This window comes from Thalassophryne amazonica, chromosome 7 (genome assembly GCF_902500255.1).
Source record: "Thalassophryne amazonica chromosome 7, fThaAma1.1, whole genome shotgun sequence".
Lineage (NCBI taxonomy): Eukaryota > Metazoa > Chordata > Actinopteri > Batrachoidiformes > Batrachoididae > Thalassophryne > Thalassophryne amazonica.
Genome location: NC_047109.1, coordinates 115,018,634 through 115,036,867, shown reverse-complemented (window position 1 = coordinate 115,036,867; position 18,234 = coordinate 115,018,634). Strand labels below are relative to the sequence as shown.

Here is an 18,234-nt window from a genome sequence, read left to right as displayed (position 1 = left end):
TGGTTTTCGGTAAAAATTTTAACGGGTAATGAGAGATTTTGGTCTGGTAGTGTCGCTTTAAGGACGGCCCACGGTACCTGACGGCGATCTGCGCTTCGAGGCGGCAGAATTTCGCCGTTTCAAGTTGAAAACTTCCACATTTCAGGCTCTGTTGACCCAGTAAGTCGTCAGAGAACAGAGAACCTTCAGAAGAAGTCGGCATGAGGAGTTTATTCGGACATTCCATTGTTAACGGACATTTTGAATAAATCTGAGACAATGGGACAATTAAAAAGATCCGTCATATGGTCAGAACAACAGTGAAATAATGCTACACCTACATTCCAGTCCTACATCGGACTGGAAGGCAAGGCTGATGTAGACCCTGCAACAGCCCGACAAGTTAACTGTAGTTAGTTTATTCACTGTGGGTATCAAGCCCAATATTTAGAGTGATATATCTGTAGTAAGTCACCATAAAATGCAGGAATATGGTGGTAAGGACACTTAGGGAATAACCCTGTTGTCTGATGATTTGTGGACATTCATGCTGTTATACGGTCGCAAATTGAGGAGTTTTACCGGCAACGCATTAGCGGAACCAGGAAGACAGTTATTTCCATCAGCAGCCAGGGTGCAGAATAACTCATCAAATGTGAAATGGTAATTCTGTCAGAATCCACATCAGTACTCTCGTATGGTAGCTTAAATTCACCCATTTCAGCGTCAGTATGCGACTTTCTCTCACTTGCAGCTAACAGCGCCATTATCACATCTGCGTAGCAGCGCGCACAGCCGGTGTTCTGTTGAATTGTGTGTCTCATTGTATAAAAAGACAGTTCTACTTCCCAACAATATTGCACATGTGTGCGCATGTGCATTTGTGCGGAAGGCTGGTCTGTCGACAGGAATGACATGTCATCAGAACACCGGTCAGGACGCCGAGTAATACATCCACATGTGAAACAGTCAAATATTTTGCCACCTTTACCCCAATATTATACAGTCTCAAATCTCACACGATTAACCAATCAGGTTTGCGGAAAAAATGTAATTGGAATATGCAATATTAAGGTTTGGAAAGGGTTTTTTTTTTTGTTTTGTTTTTTTGCAGTCTTTGGTCCGACAGCCTCCAACATGTGTAATAACAGCTGAGAGATGGATGAGGCAGACAGAATTTTGCCGTTGTCTTCATGAAGTGTCTGTTTTTCCAAATAAAAGTGACAAATGTCAAGAAAAGTACCGACTTCCCATTTTCCACAGGTATTACCATCCTACACAACGTGTCTGTCCCACACAATGCACATTTTCAGTTTTACAACGAAAAAATTCATCACTTTGTTTTTCTTATTGGTGATCCCCACCGATGCCTCCTTACTCCCTACTGGGAACATTTGAATATATTCATTTTCTAGAAGACCGTGTGCTTTCGTTTTCATTATAACATGTTCATTTAAATCAAGGTGTAATATTCTGCCACGAGTGAAGTCCGTGCACCCCCTTAACTAATTATTGTCAAATCTGTATCATGTCCATAAATGACCACATACTTACCAAAAATACAACGCTTGATCATGTCCAATTTTCTGATATTTTGGTCTAAAGAGAACTCTGATGTTTTTAAAATAAAAACATACAAATTAATTTGGGCATAATTGTCGTAATACTCCATCCCATCAACCAGCGTTTTCAGTTAATATCACTGAATTCACACGTTTCTTTGTCCTGGTTCATGTACTGGTGGGGTGAACCATGTGGGCACAACAGAGAAGGTGTGCAGTGGATGATTCATGTCCATTATTAAAATAAAGATGTTAAAGATTAAAGGAGGAGAGGGTGTTTACACAATGTGGCGTTGTTCCTCTTTGGAACAGGTTTGTTGAAATGGACCAATGAGCATAAAGATCAGTGCTGGCAAGAGATGCAAAAAAAAAGAAAAAAAAGAAAGGGGGGTATGAAAAGGTTTTTGTTGAAAAGAAATTCACTGAAAAGGACGTTGCTTGTATTTGTCCTTTCTGAGAAAAAATCTATAAAAAAACCAAAACATTTTTTATCTGCACCCAGAACCACTGAGTAAGATGTCACATCTCTGTTCACAACAATAGACAATTTTTTTTATGTCATTATGGGACACAGGGACAGATCTGAGGGGAAATGCATAACCCCCTACCAGCCCCCCATATATATATATATATATATATATATATATATATATATATATATATATATATACACACACATACGAGGTCTGTGATAAAAAAGCGGTCCTTTTAATTTTTTTCAAAAAAATAAATGGATTTGATTCATATGTTTTTACATCAGACAAGCTTGAACCCTCGTGCACATGCGTTAGTTTTGTCACGCCTGTCGGTGACGTCATTCACCTGTGGGCAGGCTTTGAATGAGGTGTGGACTCCCCCTCCCGTCGGAATCTCTTTGTCTGAGACGCTGCAGGGAGACGGCGCGCGTTGCTTTATCAAATTTTTTCAGGACCGGTGAGGGATATCTGTGTGGACACTATTTGAGAAATTCAGCTGGTTTTCGGTGTAAAGTTTAACGGCTGATGAGAAATTGTGGAGTTTCTTTCGCTTTAAGCACAGCCCACAAAGCGGATCGGCGCGGTGCGGTGGGAGGTGGTGTCCGTCTGGCTGTTTCGAGCTGAAAACATCCTAATTTAAAGCTCTGTTCACCCAGGACGTCGTCAGAGAAGTTTCAGAAGAAACCCGCATCAGGAGTTTACCCGGACATTCCACTGTTAAAGGAGATTTTGTAATGAAAGAACATGCGGACGAATTTGCCGAGTCTGATCCGTGATGATGTGGCAAATCCGTCTGCGCCGCGACATGAAAAACACCTCCGTGTTGAAAACCATTTGTAAAATTCAGGCGGCTTTTGATGGCTTTCAACAAGTGAGTATCTGAGAAATTGTTTAACAGCTGGGCATGTTCCAACTTGTCCGTTAAGGTTTCCAATGGAGGTGTTTTTCCTGTGGCGAACCCCCGCGGTCAGGTCCGGCCCAACATGCGACTCTGCCCGCACGTTCTTTCATTACAAAATCTCCTTTAACAGTGGAATGTGTGGATAAACTCCTGATCCCGAATTCTTCTGAAAGTTCTCTGTTATCTCATGACGTCTTGGGTCCACAGAGCCTGAAATTAGGAAGTTTTCAGCTTGAAACAGCGAGACGCCGCCGCCTCGAAGCGCAGATCGCCGTCAGGCGCCGTGGGCCGTCCTTACGGCGACAGTAAAACTCCAAAATCTCTCATCAGCCGTTAAAAGTTTCACCGAAAACCAGCTGAATTTATCGAATGGTGTCCACTCAGTTGTGCCTTACAGGTTTTGAAAAAATTTTTATCAAACAAAGCAGCAGTCTCTGAGCCATTCCTAAACAATGAAAAAATCGACGAGAGGGTGGGCGACTCCTCACTCAAAGACTGCCCACAGGCGAATGACGTAACCGACAGGCGTGAAAAAACTCTTGCATGCCCACGAGGGTTCAAGCATGTCTGATGTAATCACACGTGATTCAAATCCATATAGTTTTTGAAAAAAATAAGGTCCGTTACTTTTCTCACAGACCTTGTAGACAAACAAAAAGGAAAAATTTAAAAATAAATTTTTTTAAGTTTGCCACAATTTTTTAAAATAATTATCTTCCACTGAAATGAAGCTAAACATATCTGACTGTGTTCAACATGAAATCATTTTACATTGTATCATCTGCCCATAATATTCAGATAAAGTTCTATTATCTGCATAATATGATTATAGATTAAATTATTTTTGCAGTTTCTTGACTAATCAGTCAAAAATACTTTAATCTATAATTGTTCCTGATTGCAGCCAAGGTCCCAACTGGCACTTTGAACAGATGTGCTGGGGAGGAGTGAGAGTCACAGGCTGCGGCCCTTCTGGAAAGAAGCTCAGTGCTTTTGTTGGCTACCCACGTTAAATAAGAACCTCCCCTTCTTCTTCTTCTTGTTTGGTTCTTTACTCCTCGTGTGCATACAAACGATTCATGTGGATTCATTCGTGGCAGACGTGAAGTGATCAGAGTGGCTGAGGGTCTGCACACGGCGTCTCTCTAACCACTATTAAACAGTAGAAAGAATAAAACATGTGACCTTGATGGTCACATTGTTGTTCTTGGACAAGACGGAGGAGGAAGCAGAAGATGAAATAAAACATCTTGCGTTCACGTGAACACGCCTTTTTTTACTCTCCTCCGCGTTCGGCACTCGTTCCTTTTCTTTTCTTTCTTTTTCATCTTGAATCTTTCGTGTCTCTTTAAAACACTGTTGATATTTCTGCAGATACGGATGACGATTTACTCCCATCAGTCGTACTTGCAGACTCCGTGCATGTCAGACTGGAAAAGGCGAGGTCACGATAAACGGCTGCTGTTTGAAGTCTGAAAATACGACATTAGTGTTTCTGATCAAAACACAATTTGGACAAAACAAACACGGTGTTCTGGATGATGATGTGTTTTCCAAACTTTGTTGATAGTGGTGATTTTATGTTGCTTAATTTGTTATTTTGTTCACATCAAGTTATTCATTTTTGAGATTGATTGTAAAAAAAAAGAAAGGAAAAAGTAAAGAGGCATCAGAGTTTTGATGTGCGCCCTGCACACTGTGATGTATACTTTTTAAACAAATATGACTTCCTTGTGATGTACAACCCCAATTCCACTGAAGTTGGGACGTTGTGTGAAATGTAAATAAAAACAGAATGTAATGATTTGAAAATCCTCTTTAACCTATATTCAACTGAATACACCACAAAGACAAGACATTTAGTGTTCAAACTGATAAACTTTATTGTTTTTGTACAAATATTTGCTCATTTTGAAATGGATGCCTGGAACACATTTCAAAAAAGCTGGGACAGTGGTATGTTTACCACTGTGTTACATCACCTTTCCTTTTAACAACACTCGATAAGCGTTTGGGAACTGAGGACACTAATTTTGAGTGTCATGATTGGGTATAAAAGGAGCATCCCCAAAAGGCTCAGTTGAAAAAATAGTCCAACAGTTTAAGAACAATGTTTCTCAACATTCAATTGCAAGGAATTTAGGGATTCTATCATCTACAGTCCATAATATAATCAGAAGATTCAGAGAATCAGGAGAACTTTCTGCATGTAAGCGGCAAGGCCGAAAACCAACAATGAATGCCCGTGACCTTCGATCCCTCAGGCGGCACTGCATTAAAAACTGACATCATTGTGTAAAGGATCTTACCGCATGGGCTCAGGAACACCTCAGAAAACCATTGTCAGTTAACACAGTTCGTCGCTAAATCTACAAGTGCAAGTTAAAACTCTACCACGCAAAGTGAAAGCCAAACATAAACAACATCCAGAAATGCCACCGCCTTCTCTGGGCCCGAGCTCATTTGAAATGGACAGACGCAAAGTGGAAAAGTGTGCTGGGGTCTGATGAGTCCACATTTCAAATTGTTTTTGGAAATCATGGACGTCATGTCCTCTGGACAAAAGAGGAAAAAGACCATCCAGATTGTTACGAGCGCTAAGCTCAAAAGCCAGCATCTGTGATGGTATGGGGGTGTGTTAGTGCCCATGGCATGGGCAACTTACACATCTGTGATGGCACCATCAATGCTGAAAGGTACATCCAGGTTTTGGAGCAACACATGCTGCCATCCAAGCAACGTCTTTTTCAGGGACGTCCCTGCTTATTTCAGCAAGACAATGCCAAGACACATTCTGCACGTGTTCCAACAGTGTGGCTTCGTAGTAAAAGAGTGTGGGTACTAGACTGACCTGCCTGCAGTCCAGACATGTTGCCCATTGAAAATGTGTGGCGCATTATGAAGTGAAAATATGACAACAGAGACCCCGAACTGTTGAACAACTGTAGTTGTACATCAAGCAAGAATGAGAAAGAATTCCACCTACAAAGCTTCAACAATTAGTGTCCTCAGTTCCCAAATGCTTATTGAGTGTTGTTAGAAGGAAAGGTGATGTAACACAGTGGGAAACATACCACTGTCTCAGCTTTTTTGAAACGTGTTGTAGGCATCCATTTCAAAATGAGCAAATATTTGTACAAAAACAATAAAGTTTATCAGTTTGAACATTAATTATCCTGTCTTTGTGGTGTATTCAGTTGAATATAGGTTGAAGAGGATTTGCAAATCATTGTATTCTGTTTTTATTTACATTTTACACAATGTCCCAACTTCATTGGAATTGGGGTTGTAATAATGATACTACTTACATTAATCAATCAGAAATATTTTGAGCAACAAAAAAGAGTTTGTTGCTCTATAAGAAAGCCCTTCGTGAAGCTAGGACATCTTTCTACTCATCACTAATTGAAGAAAATAAGAACAACCCCAGGTTTCTTTTCAGCACTGTAGCCAGGCTGACAAAGAGTCAGAGCTCTATTGAGCTGAGTATTCCATTAACTTTAACTAGTAATGACTTCATGACTTTCTTTGCTAACAAAATTTTGACTATTAGAGAAAAAATTACTCATAACCATCCCAAAGATGTATCGTTATCTTTGGCTGCTTTCAGTGATGCCGGTATTTGGTTAGACTCTTTCTCTCCGATTGTTCTGTCTGAGTTATTTTCATTAGTTACTTCATCCAAACCATCAACATGCTTATTAGACCCCATTCCTGCCAGGCTGCTCAAGGAAGTCCTACCATTATTTAATGCTTCAATCTTAAATATGATCAATCTATCTTTGTTAGTTGGTTATGTACCACAGGCCTTTAAGGTGGCAGTAATTAAACCATTACTTAAAAAGCCATCACTTGACCCAGCTATCTTAGCTAATTATAGGCCAATCTCCAACCTTCCTTTTCTCTCAAAGATTCTTGAGAGGGTAGTTGTAAAACAGCTAACTGATCACCTGCAGAGGAATGGTCTATTTGAAGAGTTTCAGTCAGGTTTTAGAATTCATCATAGTACAGAAACAGCATTAGTGAAGGTTACAAATGATCTTCTTATGGCTTCGGACAGTGGACTTATCTCTGTGCTTGTTCTGTTGGACCTCAGTGCTGCTTTTGATACTGTTGACCATAAAATTTTATTACAGAGATTAGAGCATGTCATAGGTATTAAAGGCATTGCGCTGCGGTGGTTTGAATCATATTTGTCTAATAGATTACAGTTTGTTCATGTAAATGGGGAATCTTCTTCACAGACTAAAGTTAATTATGGAGTTCCACAAGGTTCTGTGCTAGGACCAATTTTATTCACTTTATACATGCTTCCCTTGGGCAGTATTATTAGACGGTATTGCTTAAATTTTCATTGTTACGCAGATGATACCCAGCTTTATCTATCCATGAAGCCAGAGGATACGCACCAATTAGCTAAACTGCAGGATTGTCTTACAGACATAAAGACATGGATGACCTCTAATTTCCTGCTTTTAAACTCAGATAAAACTGAAGTTATTGTACTTGGCCCCACAAATCTTAGAAGCATGGTGTCTAACCAGATCGTTACTCTGGATGGCATTTCCCTGATCTCTGGTAATACTGTGAGAAATCTTGGAGTTATTTTTGATCAGGATATGTCATTCAAAGCGCATATTAAACAAATATGTAGGACTGCCTTTTTGCATTTACGCAATATCTCTAAAATCAGAAAGGTCTTGTCTCAGAGTGATGCTGAAAAACTAATTCATGCATTTGTTTCCTCTAGGCTGGACTATTGTAATTCATTATTATCAGGTTGTCCTAAAAGTTCCCTAAAAAGCCTTCAGTTGGTTCAGAATGCTGCAGCTAGAGTACTGACGGGGACTAGCAGGAGAGAGCATATCTCACCCGTGTTGGCCTCCCTTCATTGGCTTCCTGTTAATGCTAGAATAGAATTTAAAATTCTTCTTCTTACTTATAAGGTTTTGAATAATCAGGTCCCATCTTATCTTAGGGACCTCATAGTACCATATTACCCCATTAGAGCGCTTCGCTCTCAGACTGCGGGCTTACTTGTAGTTCCTAGGGTTTGTAAGAGTAGAATGGGAGGCAGAGCCTTCAGCTTTCAGGCTCCTCTCCTGTGGAACCAGCTCCCAATTCAGATCAGGGAGACAGATACCCTCTCTACTTTTAAGATTAGGCTTAAAACTTTCCTTTTCGCTAAGGCTTATAGTTAGGGCTGGATCGGGTGACCCTGGACCATCCCTTGGTTATGTTGCTTTAGACGTAGACTGTGTTTCATAATTATTGTATGGCCTTGCCTTGCAATGTGGAGCGCCTTGGGGCAACTGTTTGTTGTGATTTGGCGCTATACAAGAAAAAAGTTGATTGATTGATTGATTTGAACATTTTAAAGTGCTATAAGTGACATACAGATTAGGATCAACATCAAGATGTCTGGGGTTCGTTCTTCTGATAAGACTGATCACCTCCAGGTTTCATGGTGAGTGACAGAAATCTATTTAAGAAATTGACCAGAATGTCAAAATAAAAAAAGAAGCCCCATCTGTCTTCACAGACAGGTGGAGAGTGGGACTAATCGATCAGGCTGACACTTTGACAGTGGAGCTCCAAATACATGGCAACTGTTCCCGGAACGAAGGGCATTCAGGGTTTGTGTGAAATGGTAAATAAAGAGGTGCTCAATAAAGCCATTATCTGTCAGGAAAAAAATATTTACCTAATTCAGAAATTAGTTGAAATGAATACAAAAAGATATTCACAGATGGTTCTTGTTTAAAGTCCGTGTGATGTTCAAGCCTCATTATTTGAAAATTCTTAGTAGCATTAGCATATACAGCCATGCTAACATTGGTTAGTTTTGCCATAAATTAAATGCACTATGTTGACATAATTTCCTGGAAAAATAGCAAGTTGCCCCCGGTCCTGTGGAACTTCTCCAATCCCTGAGGACCTCAACACTAAGGTACCAACGTGTTGGATCATACCCAGAGAAACAAACCACATGTCCAACCAATGCTAGTCGGTGGTTTGCCAAATCTGAATCTGCCTGTCTGACACAAATTCATTCCAACTGGTACCCAATGATCCTCCAAAGAGACCAAGGCCCAGTTTCATAAAGCAGCCTAATCTTGTTTAGTCAATTAAACTCACTTAGTTAACTAATTTTTTTTGACATTAGTCATTGCACAAAGCATTTACAACCCCTGGCAAAAATTATGGAATCACCGGCCTCGGAGGATGTTCATTCAGTTGTTTAATTTTGTAGAAAAAAAAGAAGATCACAGACATGACACAAAACTAAAGTCATTTCAAATGGCAACTTTCTGGCTTTAAGAAACACTACAAGAAATCAGGAAAAAAAATTATGGCAGTCAGTAACGGTTACTTTTTTAGACCAAGCAGAGGGAAAAAAATATGGAATCACTCAATTCTGAGGAAAAAATTATGGAATCATGAAAAACAAAAGAACGCTCCAACACATCACTAGTATTTTGTTGCACCACCTCTGGCTTTTATAACAGCTTGCAGTCTCTGAGGCATGGACTTAATGAGTGACAAACAGTACTCTTCATCAATCTGGCTCCAACTTTCTCTGATTGCTGTTGCCACATCAGCTTTGCAGGTTGGAGCCTTGTCATGGACCATTTTCTTCAACTTCCACCAAAGATTTTCAATTGGATTAAGATCTGGACTATTTGCAGGCCATGACATTGACCCTATGTGTCTTTTTGCAAGGAATGTTTTCACAGTTTTTGCTCTATGGCAAGATGCATTATCATCTTGAAAAATGATTTCATCATCCCCAAACATCCTTTCAATTGATGGGACAAGAAAAGTGTCCAAAATATCAACGTAAACTTGTGCATTTATTGATGATGTAATGGCAGCCATCTCCCCAGTGCCTTTACCTGACATGCAGCCCCATATCATCAATGACTGTGGAAATTTACATGTTCTCTTCAGGCAGTCATCTTTATAAATCTCATTGGAACGGCACCAAACAAAAGTTCCAGCATCATCACCTTGCCCAATGCAGATTCGAGATTCATCACTGAATATGACTTTCATCCAGTGATCCACAGTCCACGATTGCTTTTCTTTAGCCCATTGTAACCTTGTTTTTTTCTGTTTAGGTGTTAATGATGGCTTTCATTTAGCTTTTCTGTATGTAAATCCCATTTCCTTTAGGCGGTTTCTTACAGTTCAGTCACAGACGTTGACTCCAGTTTCCTCCCATTCGTTCCTCATTTGTTTTGTTGTGCATTTTCGATTTTTGAGACATATTGCTTTAAGTTTTCTGTCTTGACGCTTTGATGTCTTCCTTGGTCTACCAGTATGTTTGCCTTTAACAACCTTCCCATGTTGTTTGTATTTGGTCCAGACTTTAGACACAGCTGACTGTGAACAACCAACATCTTTTGCAACATTCCGTGATGATTTACCTTCTTTTAAGAGTTTGATAATCCTCTCCTTTGTTTCAATTGACATCTCTTGTGTTGGAGCCATGATTCATGTCAGTCCACTTGGTGCAACAGCTCTCCAAGGTGTGATCACTCCTTTTTAGATGCAGACTAACAAGCAGATCTGATTTGATGCAGGTGTTAGTTTTGGGGATGAAAATTTACAGGGTGATTCCATAATTTATTCCTCAGAATTGAGTGATTCCATATTTTTTTTCCTCTACTTGGTCTAAAAAAGTAACCGTTACTGACTGCCACAATTATTTTTCCTGATTTCTTATAGTGTTTCTTAAAGCCAGAAAGTTGCCATTTGAAATGACTTTAGTTTTGTGTCATGTCTGTGATCTACTTTTTTTCTACAAAATTAAACAACTGAATGAACATCCTCCGAGGCCGGTGATTCCATAATTTTTGCCAGGGGTTGTAGTCAGCTAAAGTTTTGCGTTACCCGACTAAAGTTTTTAGCCTGGTACAGAGGAGGCTAATTTTATTTTACTCGACAAAACTTCAGTGTCTTACCTCAAAAAAAAAAAAAAAAAAAAATGGTAGCTATCATGTACCACCACTTGATGGAAGACTCAAGAGCACCTGTACATCACTCGTATTCCTCCAAAAGGAGAGCTTCCTCTGCTTTGGCTGTGGTTGTAGCAGACGACTGTCATGATGCGTTTGTGACAGTTCTCACATTAGGCACCGGGTATCGCTGTTACGCTGAGCAGCTTTGTGTACACAAAAAGGCTTAACAGAAAGTGTAGAAGAAGAAACTGAAGAATGAAACTGCTAGGCTAAGAGTTGAGCACGTTGTTCTGCAGTTTGTATGTAGTTCGTCCCTAAATGTTAATAAAGCCAGTTAACAAAACAAAGTCTGGATAGTTCATGACAGCGATCAACCCAGAAGTAAACAAAACTCTCGCACGTTGGAGCCATTTCTTGCCAATGGTACATGCAAGTCCGCTATGGCTGTGAAAATCATCAACTAATATAAGACGGCTAATCTACAAGTTTAGTTGTTGATGTGAAATGGTGATTAGACGGGTAATGTTGGGGAATTAATCATAGTCAACTATGCAAGTTTAATAGACTAAATAAAATATTAGACTTCTTTAGGAACCCGGCCCTAGTACCAAAGACTAATCATCGCCTTAGTCACCGCCGTTTAGTATCCAAGTGTCACAACCACAGAGTAAGACAAGAAACACCAGAACCCTGAAGATTTAGACCTATCATCATCACCAAATACCAAATAACGTCTTCATGGCTCCATAAGCTCTGATCTCGGAGGTCAAGGACTCAGAAACATGAACCTGACTGCTGAGATCAGTTACTATCCAAACAAGAAAGAGTAGGACAGCATTTCTGTTGCACTTTTCCATTTAGCGGATGCTCAAAGCACTTTACAGAACTGCTGGGAGAAGTGTGTGCAGTCCCAAGGAGAGTACTTCGAAAGGGAGTAGGACTTCAGACTCTCGGGTGAGTGTGGTTTTTTGCAGCCAAAGGTTGGATACTTTCTGAATGCGCCTCATATTTATATAGCGTTTTGTGAAATGAAGTCATTCTATGCTTCTGATCAGATTAGCCGATTAATGTGAACACACTTAAAGTTACAGTGTGGGAGAAAGAAATCTCACTCGCTTAGAGACCTTTGACATTTAAAATAAGAGACGTTTCTCTCTGTTCAAAAATAAAATTACTTTGACTTCATGTTTCTCTTCAGGAAGCAAGAGAAGAAGAAGTTGTTTCAGCTTTAAGTACTGTTTTAGTTTCACCCTGTTATCTGAGGGATTACAGAAACAAAGCCGGTCATCCGTTTCTCCTTGCTGTCAGCGTGCCAATAAGAAGCAGAGCTGTATTTTCCATTAAGCCTTGGTGATGATCCCTGTTGTTTTGCAGTGTGTGTGTGTGTGTGTGCAATCGATTGACTAAGTGGTGTGATTTTTTTGTCTGTGAACCTCTTGAACCCTGAAAAACTTTGACACTGGCTGAATAAATGCAATTTATCATTTTCTAGTTTGGTTGCTGCCATTTTCTTATCCTCACAGGGCTAAAAGCAGTAACTTGGAATAACTCCTTCAGGTTTTTCAGATTGATAATAACAAAATAAATAACTCAAAAAACAAACAAACAAAAAAAACAAACAAACCCTCTTTTACCACAATAATTTAACATAAATGGGGATATATACTTTACCCAGAGCAGATGGCTCTGTCCGATAGGAGATGGACCACGAATATAAAGACCTGGGTTTGATTCCAGGTGCAATCGCTTGAGGCTACCTAATTGTGTCTTTGGACAAGATACTTCATCGCCATAGTCCCGGTCCAAAACCTTGGTGAATTGCTAGCATTTACGAGTTATGATCGAACCACTTTTATATGTCAATCAAAACATAAAAAAATTCACAAATGTGAATTAAACTGATAATCTGACTGCAATGAAACAGTATTAGTGCAATTAACCAAGTCGGACTGAGTATAGTAATACAGTCGCAAATACTTGCTTGTTTAAGATGCAATGGGTCCTTGTTGCACAAGTGAGATATTTTACACCAGTTAATAGCAATTAAATATACTATATTCCTGTGTTCTTGATTGTACTGCAAACCAAAAGAAAAATGGACCTCAAGATTTGTTTGCTATCAGTTAGTGGAAATCAGGGAGGAGATGCCTGAAAAACACAGCAGTCTGGTGTCCAAAACCCAACAGACTTTGTCACAGGTAGTATTTTTAGAAAATGTATTAAGTGACAGAAGTAAAGGCGTATAAAGTAGTATTTGTGAATGCTTTATACTTTATGCTTGGATTTGTAGGATTGAGAAGGAAGAAAGTTGGCTGAGGGTGTTAATATTCAATCAATCAATCAACTTTTTTCTTATATAGCGCCAAATCACAACAAACAGTTGTCCCAAGGCGCTCCATATTGTAAGGCAAGGCCATACAATAATTATGAAAAACCCCAACGGTCAAAACGACCCCCTATGAGCAAGCACTTGGCCACAGTGGGAAGGAAAAAACTCCCTTTTAACAGGAAGAAACCTTCAGCAGAACCAGGCTCAGGGAGGGGCAGTCTTCTGCTGAGACTGGTTGGGGCTGAGGGAAAGAACCAGGAAAAAGACATGCCGAGAAGGGGGGCAGAGATCGATCACTAATGATTAAATGCAGAGTGATGCATACGGAGCAAAAAGAGAAAGAAACAGTGCATCATGGGAACCCCCCCACAGTCTACGTCTAAAGCAACATAACCAAGGGATGGTCCAGGGTCACCCGATCCAGCCCTAACTATAAGCCTTAGCGAAAAGGAAAGTTTTAAGCCTAATCTTAAAAGTAGAGAGGGTATCTGTCTCCCTGATCTGAATTGGGAGCTGGTTCCACAGGAGAGGAGCCTGAAAGCTGAAGGCTCTGCCTCCCATTCTACTCTTACAAACCCTAGGAACTACAAGTAAGCCCGCAGTCTGAGAGCGAAGCGCTCTAATGGGGTAATATGGTACTACGAGGTCCCTAAGATAAGATGGGACCTGATTATTCAAAACCTTATAAGTAAGAAGAAGAATTTTAAATTCTATTCTAGAATTAACAGGAAGCCAATGAAGAGAGGCCAACACGGGTGAGATATGCTCTCTCCTGCTAGTCCCCGTCAGTACTCTAGCTGCAGCATTCTGAACCAACTGAAGGCTTTTTAGGGAACTTTTAGGACAACCTGATAATAATGAATTACAATAGTCCAGCCTAGAGGAAATAAATGCATGAATTAGTTTTTCAGCATCACTCTGAGACAAGACCTTTCTGATTTTAGAGATATTGCGTAAATGCAAAAAGGCAGTCCTACATATTTGTTTAATATGCGCTTTGAATGACATATCCTGATCAAAATGACTCCAAGATTTCTCACAGTATTACTAGAGATCAGGGAAATGCCATCCAGAGTAACGATCTGGTTAGACACCATGCTTCTAAGATTTGTGGGGCCAAGTACAATAACTTCAGTTTTATCTGAGTTTAAAAGCAGGAAATTAGAGGTCATCCATGTCTTTATGTCTGTAAGACAATCCTGCAGTTTAGCTAATTGGTGTGTATCCTCTGGCTTCATGGATAGATAAAGCTGGGTATCATCTGCGTAACAATGAAAATTTAAGCAATACCGTCTAATAATACTGCCTAAGGGAAGCATGTATAAAGTGAATAAAATTGGTCCTAGCACAGAACCTTGTGGAACTCCATAATTAACTTTAGTCTGTGAAGAAGATTCCCCATTTACATGAACAAACTGTAATCTATTAGACAAATATGATTCAAACCACCGCAGCGCAGTGCCTTTAATACCTATGACATGCTCTAATCTCTGTAATAAAATTTTATGGTCAACAGTATCAAAAGCAGCACTGAGGTCCAACAGAACAAGCACAGAAATAACTCCACTGTCCGAAGCCATAAGAAGATCATTTGTAACCTTCACTAATGCTGTTTCTGTACTATGATGAATTCTAAACCCTGACTGAAACTCTTCAAATAGACCATTCCTCTGCAGGTGATCAGTTAGCTGTTTTACAACTACCCTCTCAAGAATTTTTGAGAGAAAAGGAAGGCTGGAGATTGGCCTATAATTAGCTAAGATAGCTGGGTCAAGTGATGGCTTTTTAAGTAATGGTTTAATTACTGCCACCTTAAAGGCCTGTGGTACATAGCCAACTAACAAAGATAGATTGATCATATTTAAGATTGAAGCATTAAATAATGGTAGGGCTTCCTTGAGCAGCCTGGTAGGAATGGGGTCTAATAAGCATGTTGATGGTTTGGAGGAAGTAACTAATGAAAATAACTCAGACAGAACAATCGGAGAGAAAGAGTCTAACCAAATACCGGCATCACTGAAAGCAGCCAAAGATAACGATACATCTTTGGGATGGTTATGAGTAATTTTTTCTCTAATAGTCAAAATTTTGTTAGCAAAGAAAGTCATGAAGTCATTACTAGTTAAAGTTAATGGAATACTCAGCTCAATAGAGCTCTGACTCTTTTATGATATTTTGAGAAAAGTCTGAATTTTTAAGGATAAAGAGTCATGAATGTAGTCAGATAAGGGCTTCCAAAACCCATTTTATCTCAACAGATTACTAAAATACAAGATTCCCAGTCATCTGTCTGTGTCCCGTCCCCCACTCATACCTGAGATAGAAGTGATGTGACGTCAAGCAAACTGGGCATCAGTGCCGGGTGGTATGGAGAGTACTACAATCATATATTCAATTTTATGTCAAGATATGGGTTAAGTAAGTTGCAGGTTTTACAAATTCCACTCAAAGCATGTAAATTAAAATATTGTCAGGCCAAAAAAACAACAAAACAAAAAAGGTGATCCCACTCCAGTACAGATGGTGGCAGTACAGCAGTAAATAGCTGACTGGACAACTGTAAAGCAGAAGAAATGTCCACAACCACTGACAGAATCAGTGTAACGGCACCTTGACACTTGCACAGATTTGACCCCCCCACACTGGCGTGCCAGTGAGTAAACCTGTCATAAACCCTTGTAAAATCTATGTGAACTGTGCACGGCTGCGTGCTAGTGCACAAAGAAAATGTGGAAATCTTCAAAATTAGAACTACTCATGAACATTGTGCAACCTATTTAAAAACACTGTGCATCACTGCGTCATTATGCGCTGCGAATCTGAACGACTATGATGAGATGTTACATCTATAATAAACATGGTGAGATTTACAGATACATTATCTAACTCATAAGCAGAAATGAAAATGCAACCATTTTCCCAATCCATGACAATATATATTGGAAATAATTACCTTTGAGACAAGATTCCAAATGGGTCCTCCACTGCACGACGCACACGAGACAGCCTGCACCTGGAGATATTTTCTCTGTGATTCTGGGAGCGATGACAGAATGGTTTAATGAGCCAAGTTCTGAGAGCAAATGTGCCATATTGGCTACAAAATGATTATTTTCTATAGCATGGCGTAAAGTGGGACAAAGCAGGACGCATTGGCACAACCAGTTGCACGGGAGAGCAGGAGATCAAATTTGTGCAAGTGTTAAGGTACCTTTAGTTTATGGAACATATCAGCATTTAACAATTAGCACACTGTCAAAGGTACAGTCAGATGTTTTGGAAAAATTGTGTGATTAGCTGTTGGGACACTGTAGGAAGTAGCGATATGTTTGCTTTAGCTAGCTGCAAGCTAAGTCATGCTGACTTAAGTGCCACAGTTTGTAATAATTACTATAACATTCACACGTATGCACTGGAGTGAATGTTATTGTGTGTTGCGCATTAAGGTGCTTTTGGCATTTAATGAGGATTTTTGTTGTGTGTTGTGGTTTTCTAAAAACAACCATTATAGAGGGTGGAATAGTGAGTTCTTAATGAGTGTCCTCTCTGTTGCTAGGCAGCAAAAACAGTCATACATGTGAAAGCAGTCCAATCAGTAGTTTTCCAACGTTTAATTTTAACATGATTAATTAATGTCAAAATAATATACCAGCAGCACAGTTTACCGTCATAGAGCAAATATACTGTTTGCAATGGTTGGATGTTTTTTTGGGGTGTTAGTTCGGGTTTATCAGGGTGAATCTCTGAAATCTCTGAAACTCCATATTTGCACATTTTTAATCCGCTGGTCACATCTGCAACACGCAACATCAATGACAGGCAATACGACAACCTGCCGTTCCTTTTCAGAGTGGGCCTTTTGCAGCAAGAAGAGACAACGGTCACTGTGACGTCAGCTAGGCAAGGTTGGAATTGACAAGAAGTCTATTTTATGCAATTTCTGAGCACCGCAACACAACAACTGCCAATCGGAGTAAAAAGCCAGCGTGACATCAGCTGGTTGCTTATGTGAACAAAATAATCCAAGATGGCGGAAAACGTTGAAACAACTTCTATTTCTGTAAAAATCCATTTGGCATTTTTCTCATATTTTGTAAAGGTTTGTGAGAAACAAACACTAATGCTGTTTTTGTATGCAGGTAACACCTCTGAAGTGATTTACAAGATATCTTAAGGAAATGTTAGCATGCTAACTAGCTCTACAGGAACGCCACTGTGACAGATGGAGTGAAATAAATCAAGCGAATTTTGGTTCAGTAAACCAGTCAAGCTGGGAGGAAAAACTCACAGTGACAGGGTCGGGTTTTCCTGTCCTTTACAATCTATTATTAAACATGGGCACAGTAACGCGAAGTAACTATAAGATAAACACGCCCATCGAACAACAAACATCAACTGCCACACTCTCACAAGCACCACTAGCTTAGCTTATGACAAGCTAAACATGGACACACTCGTTATGGCCGAACAACTCTCCAGTTTGAGTATTCTGTTAGCACGCGCCCGCGGCCGATGTGCTTGATGAATTCCTGCACAAAAAGTAGATCCCAGACAATTGATAATGAGTATATCTCATCTACATTAATTCTAAAATTTACCAGTAATAAAATTAAAAAGATAACTGAAGTTGTAAGAGTGGCCACAACTTCACCTGTTATTGCTCAAGCACACTGTAAACACTGACACGATGGAGTTTGATGTGGAAGAGTTCAGAAAGTTACAATTAGAATGATTACCATTTACAGTTGGCGATGAAAGACTTGGGTGTTAACTTGGTGTTAAAGTCAGAACAAGAAGCTGCACTGAAAGAGATCTATCTGGGAAGAGACACATTATGTGTTATCGCTCCAAAGAGAGCGGCACGCTGAGCAGGGTGGCGAAAGTAGTCCAGTGAGCTCAGCCTGTGGGCGCCCACTATCCCACAGTGCCATAATAGCAGAGATGTCGGTCCATTGAGAGCGGCACTCTGAGCAGGGTGAACAACTGCTTGTCACCATAAATTGTACAATCCCACTCATGCTAC

At 39.9% G+C, this 18,234-nt stretch overlaps 1 protein-coding gene across 7 annotated transcripts in view; it reads right to left on the bottom strand.

Moving 5' to 3' along the window:
• LOC117514797 (myelin basic protein-like) overlaps positions 1–18,234 on the bottom strand; it is a 41,370-nt gene that overhangs the window by 18,725 nt on the left and 4,411 nt on the right. The gene's annotated exons all lie outside the window — the stretch shown is intronic.